Source organism: Electrophorus electricus, chromosome 12, assembly GCF_041902795.1.
Source record: "Electrophorus electricus isolate QZ-2024a chromosome 12, ASM4190279v1, whole genome shotgun sequence".
NCBI lineage: Eukaryota > Metazoa > Chordata > Actinopteri > Gymnotiformes > Gymnotidae > Electrophorus > Electrophorus electricus.
Window position 1 is genome coordinate 11571501 of NC_137508.1, and position 6000 is coordinate 11577500.

Genomic DNA, 6000 nt, shown 5'->3' on the forward strand with positions numbered 1-6000 from the left:
TCTCTCTCTCTCCTCTCTCTCTCTCTCTCTCTCTCTCTCTCTCTCTCTCTCTCTCTCTCTGTCCTGCCCTCTCTCTCTCTCTCTCTCTCTCTCTCTCTCTCTCTCTCTCTCTCTCTCTCTGTCCTGCCCTCTCTCTCTCTCTCTCTCTCTCTCTCTCTCTGTCCTGCCCTCTCTCTCTGTCTCTGTCTCTGTCTCTCTCTCTCTCTCTCTCTCTCTCTCTCTCTCTCTCTCTCTCTCTCTCTGCCCGGCCCTGCCTCTCTGTCCTGCCCTGTCTCTCTCTCTCTCTCTCTCTCTCTCTCTCTCTCTCTCTCCCTCCCTCCCTCTCTCTCTCTCTCTCTCTCTGTCCTGTGTCTTGCCACTCATGTACCCTCCACTGCCCTTTCCACCATCTCCAGTGACTCGGTAAAACCTGCTGTGGAGTTCTGCCGTATCCCTCCCACGCTGGAGAGTACAGTACATTCCACCCACTGGTACATGCTCCCTTTGGTTTGTCTAAGTATAACTCAATACACCGTGTTACATAATGCAAATAACCAATAGCAAATGGTAGTGAAAACATCATTCCTGAAACTGCAAAGGAGAAAAAAGTCATTCTATTGGCTTAAAGTCAGTGCAGTTCATTGCATTTTAGCAACTGCTAAACTCTGTTCAGCAGTCTTGCCCTCCACAGCTCCTCTTCCCACGGGCTGGGCTGATCACTATCAGTAGCACTGGCTAGAGGACGAGGGCTTAAAAATGGCTCTCCGAGGGCACTTTCTGGTTCCCTTAAGGACATGCATAAGTACCTGAAATGCATCATTGTCCATTGGAACATCGAGGTCAGCACTTCTGGACACAACGTGACCTTTGGAGGAACAGTCAGGAAGCATTAACCAGAGCAGAGCAGTGCTCCTCTGTCATGTAGCAGTGTGGCATTTTTTGTGTCAGAACCACGTTTGGAGGCAAGCACACTCCCAGAGTGGAGGGCTGTAATATATAGTTACATGAGCCTGTGAATTTGGTGCAATCGGACGACTTACAAATAATTTCCGTTTTGATGCACAGTTAAATTGGGCATTACCGACTAAAGCTACACATGAAGCTTTCCACCCGGCTAATGTTTCAGCGTATAACAAGTGTAAGTGCGGGCTTTTCAGCACTGGTTTGTCTCATGATTTGCCCTCAACAGAGTTCCTTACGCTGACAACAGCTAGCCGTAACCACAAAGTTTACAAACCCCACGGCACCAGGCATCACTGCACAAGGGTCAGAATTAGACGACCAAGCCCTCTACGTCACAACCCAGGAGAGACCGGACACAGAGAGTCTTCAGCAGGGTCTCTACCTCCCACCGCGTTGTGCAGTGGTTCTCCCAGCCCCCAGCCACGCGGCTATCTTGTCAGAGAACCTCGCACCCCGAATCCTCCTCTTTGTACGGGCGAAGGTCGCTGTACTCCCACTCCGTGCGATGCCCGTTGACCTTGGCTCCGCTGCGGCGGGTTAAACAAACGCTGTGTAGGAGAGAGCGGCTCGGTGAGAGCTGTCCGCCACGTGCTTTCATCAGGCGAAGTGCACCGACGTTCCGACACCAGGAGGCGTCCGCTTTGGGTTGTGGGGGTGTGTGTATGGGGGGGGGGGTTTATTTTTAGCTGGGGATATTATTACTATGTGCTCTGCCCTCTGTGCCTTTAATCTGGCCGCGGCGCTGCCACGGCCCGACACCGTTGGCGACGGCTCGTCTAGAGGGCTGAATTGCACCGGCTCAGGCGCGCACGCAGAGAGTGGTGCGCTTGGCCAGGGATCCCGCTGACGTAGGAGCAGGGTCTCCCACGGCCCTGGACGCATGCTGTGCGGGAGCTTGGTGGCACTGCTGTGTGGACAGCAGGAACGTTCTGTCCGACGCTAGTCACGCCAAGCTGTGGCACACGGGACTGCTTTCTGACAGTAATGATACAAAGCTTGAAACAGCGCTTCTTTGAGCATATAATGTAACGTGTTAGGCATTCGTGACGTTGAAGTGAATTTGGGACAGCTTTGGGCCATGTGGTTTAACTATCCTGCTTGAGACATACACACCAAGTTCATTCGCACCCTTGTTTGCCCAACCGCTCCAACTCAAATCCCAATGCAGGCAAGGGGGGGGGGGGGGTTTGATGCCCCCCCCTCCCCCTTGGCCTTTGCGTGGCAGGCCCAGCTGCGTGATGGAGGCCCTCCGGGGCCGCCCAGTTCCTCCACACACCCTGGCTCTCTTGCAGCGCAGCAGCTGTTGGGCTGTGGTGTCCCAGAGCTGAGGGCTGGGGAGTAGCGAGGGGACAGCACCCCTTCAGCGCCGAAGGGGCCAAGCTGCTGCTTGCTAGCGGACCCCCATTGTACGGCGGCCCCTTTCCGGGAACAAAGCGGGCAGCCGGGTACACAAAGCCCACAGATGGCACAGAGCGACGGGACCATATCAATAATAATGGGCAGCAGACAAAAAGGCGGGCAGCAGCAGTGGATTAGGGCCCGCGCAGGCCTCCTCCGCTTCTGTACAGCGCGTCTGGGGCCGGGCTCACCCCTGCCTGCGCGCTCCACTCCGCATCTGCTCCCGGCCGCCTCTCGTGCCAAGTGTGTGCATTAAGCACCCGGAATTCTGCTGCATTATGTACCTCCCCACGTTGCCAAGGAGACGCAGGGCTCCCCGGGCGGGCGCGGGCCGCATTGTTCCCGTGGAGTGTCTGCGTTCCCCGTGCAGGCGGCTGGACCCGCGCATTGTTTGGGTCTGTTTGGTGCGTCGCCCCTCTCGGAACCGTCAAGTTGTTGTAGAGTTAATTAATGGTGTGAATATGATAAATGTTTGGCTGTGGAGATACTCCTCTACATAATCACCTTGCTGGTTTTATATGGCATGGCCAGATAAAATTGTTAAAAGTGTTGGTATAAGGTGAAATTGTTTTACACGTTAATGGTTCGTGGGGCCATCAGAGCTGGTGAGAGTATTGCGGACATATAGAGGCATGTGAAGGGGAAGGAACTAAAAATGCTTGTTGTCATAATCGTGCGGCTCTGGCCGGCTTGCCAGATGAGGCCTTTCCTGTGTAGGAACACCTGGGCATTAGAAAGGATCAAAGGAAAGCAGGGGACTGACCAGGTGAGGCTCTCTGGAGATCTTTTAGTCCTTAGTGAATAGCTTTTTTCTTACTTTAACCAAGATATTTTCCCTATGGCGGTGATCTATATGATGGTTACATAATTTGTAATGAGTGGTCATGTGAACATATTTCTGTAATTTTAGGTAAATTATATATACTCCATGCTGTATGAATCTCATGTTCAAAATATTTGAATTATTTAATAGGGTGCCCTGGGGGAACATTAAAATGGACACATGGACACATTCCCTCCTTGATGTCAGCTTAATATGGTTGGGTCTTTTTCCCCTGCAACTGGGAGTTGGCCGTCAAGTTAGCATAGCACTGTAGCTGCCACCTTGCCAACAAGGCCCGGACGCTGCATTGGTCCTCCTGCCCTGTTAGCTGAGCTTAATTTGGGCCAGATCCACGGACCTCAAGACCACAAGCCCTCCCTGTGCCACTCCCAGGGTGTCCGTGACTCTCATCTTACGAGAGGACATTAGGCCTAAGTGGCAACAAGAAAACAACTCCCCAACGCAGCACACGCCAGCTGACTCTCACGTGGAATACACAAGCACATTTGCTTACATATTTTGCAAATAGCTCGAGTGGAGTGCTGTTTTAAGGATTTTGCAAAGGAAGTGCGTTTCTGTCGCCTTGCCGTTCCTTTTCCCACGACAAATCTCAGAGCGTTCTTGTGTAATCTCACAGCAACATGTTCCCATAATTCAAGTAAAGGAATCTGTTTTCCATGTTTAGTGATGTCATAGATGCGTTGTTTGCACGGTTCTCCAGAAGTTCTTCACACTGGGCCTTTCCTGGATGACACATGGCCAAAGCTGGTGGTTACTACTCTCAGATCAAACACAGAATACACATAGACATCCATGCCATGGCCGAGTTGGCCAGTTTTAGTTGGGGAGCAGTTTTTGATACAACAGATCACCGTTCAACATCCATCCTGCCTCGGGTGCAGCTGCGGGTGTGCACATACACTGGCGCCTGGAAGGCAGTTTTGGGGCCGGCGCTCACTGTGACACTGGCAAGCCCTCATGTCGAGGCAGGCGACTGAACGTAACAGACGCCGCAGAGGAAGCTGACATTTCAATGGGGAAGTAAGCAGAGAAGTGCACATTTGACACACCAGGAAGTGGGTGTTTTGTAAGGCCACTCGGCTGAAAGTCTTTGCTTTGAGGAAGGGCAGACGTGTGGTCCGTGCGATCTCTGGCCCGCGGTGCTGGGGAGAGAGGCAGCCTCTGCTGTGCCGTGGCCTCCAGCGTCTCTGAGGGTCTGAGGGCTCTTCGCTAATTGCCATTCAAAGCAGGAGCGGAATGAGCTCTGGGATTCAACGCCAATTGTTTGGCTAAAAGGCAGAGGTCTTCCCTACACGACTACCCCACCTCCCATTTCCAATACCCCCCTCCCACCCTTTTTTAAGAAAGACAACTGCTTTTGTGTTCCGAGGAGAGCTGTTTTTTTCATCGGCATGCAAATGAGGAAGTCTGCAGTGCCTCTACACTGGCAAAACAAATATTTCTTTTATTCTCTTTATTATGATTTCCTGATTTCAGTGAGACAACTCCACTATTAGGTGATGACAATGTCCTATATTGCGAGGGGCAACAATAAACCACCGTGGACAATGACAGGATTGTGTCGGAGTTGATGCGGCGCATCTCAGTACTGCTAGCACCCCACGCACGGCCTCTCCGGCGTGGGAGAAGCACCCTGTCATTTCCACCACCGCTGTCTACGCCGAGGTGTCCAACTCAGCCGAACACGGGAGTCTCAGCGTTTGCCCGTCAGCCTTTAAGCTAGCCGGCACGCTTCTGCCCGCAGAGTCAGTGAGGGCTGTGTTGCTGCCATGCACGGCGGAACAAATCCATGATTCCACGTAAACCACCAGAATTGGATTTAAATGATATTTTCCATTTATGTTTGCATACCTTAGGAATTTGGCCTGGTGCCGCGCTGCAGACGTTGTACACGTTAAGAGTATAATCATGTGAGCATGTAGGGAGTGCAGGGGAGGAAGTGGCCAGTCCTGAGAGAGTTTCACTCACGCAACCTTGCGCTGCGTCTGTCACTGGCTAAAACTGCCATTAGAGGAGACTGAGTAGTAATGGGGTCGTGCAGTGTGACGCAGCTGGAGAGCAGGTGTTGCACAGCACCACCTTCAGCTCAGGAAGTGGAAATGCGACAGTTTGGCCCCTCGGGTTAAACTGAAGGTGAAGGAAGGATTGACCTGCATAAGTTCTTTCCGCTCGAACCATACGGCGTTACCGAACTGCCCTTAGGTTCTGCAAAGTCGCGTGAGCACTCTGTGCAGCTCCTCTGTAATAGTACACAATGCATAGGTGCATAGTATGCCCATAACAAGCTACGTTTCCTATTTTCAGTTACAACATCTGTGTTTACTTACAGTGTCGGATGTGTACTCGATGCACACGGGCCTTTTACTTGATGAGTTCCGCAGAAATTCTGTCTGAACCTGAGTCTGCTGCACTGACTAGACTCTTCCTTTGACTCTTCCTTTATGTGGTGACTGTTCAGGGTTAGCAGCTTGGCACAGTCACTGGGAGAAGGCATGAGAGCTGGCTTGTAGTCCTCGTTGAAGAAGGGAAGTGTGTGTGTGTGTGTGTGTGTGTGTGTGTGTGTGTGTGTTTGTGCATGCTTGAGGCCCTGGCCCATGCCTGCTCTTGCTGCATGAGCACTTGCGTCCGCACTCAGGGGTCAATGTTGTTTTAATCGTAGTTAAGTGTGCACACACAAGCAGCCTTTTGTAGCAGAGGTTCAAACAACAGGGCCCTTTTTTCACCCCAGCTTTGTCTAAAGGGTTGATGGAGCTCAATGTGTGTGTGTGCGCGTGTGTGTGCGCGTGCGTGCGCGTGTGTGTGTGTGTGCGTGCGCG

The 6000-nt window shown here is 52.1% G+C and overlaps 1 protein-coding gene across 10 annotated transcripts in view; it reads left to right on the forward strand.

Moving 5' to 3' along the window:
• The window catches only part of akt3a (AKT serine/threonine kinase 3a), a 70543-nt gene that overhangs the window by 22892 nt on the left and 41651 nt on the right, over positions 1-6000 (forward strand). The window contains exon 1 of one of the 10 annotated variants that reach the window (XM_081724651.1): positions 5650-6000. This exon is cut by the window's right edge and continues 325 nt beyond it. The exons of the other annotated variants lie outside the window; for them this stretch is intronic. The gene's annotated coding sequence lies outside the window, so the exon portion shown is untranslated. Of the gene's footprint in view, positions 1-5649 lie in introns of those variants that run through there. 10 annotated transcript variants of the gene reach the window in all.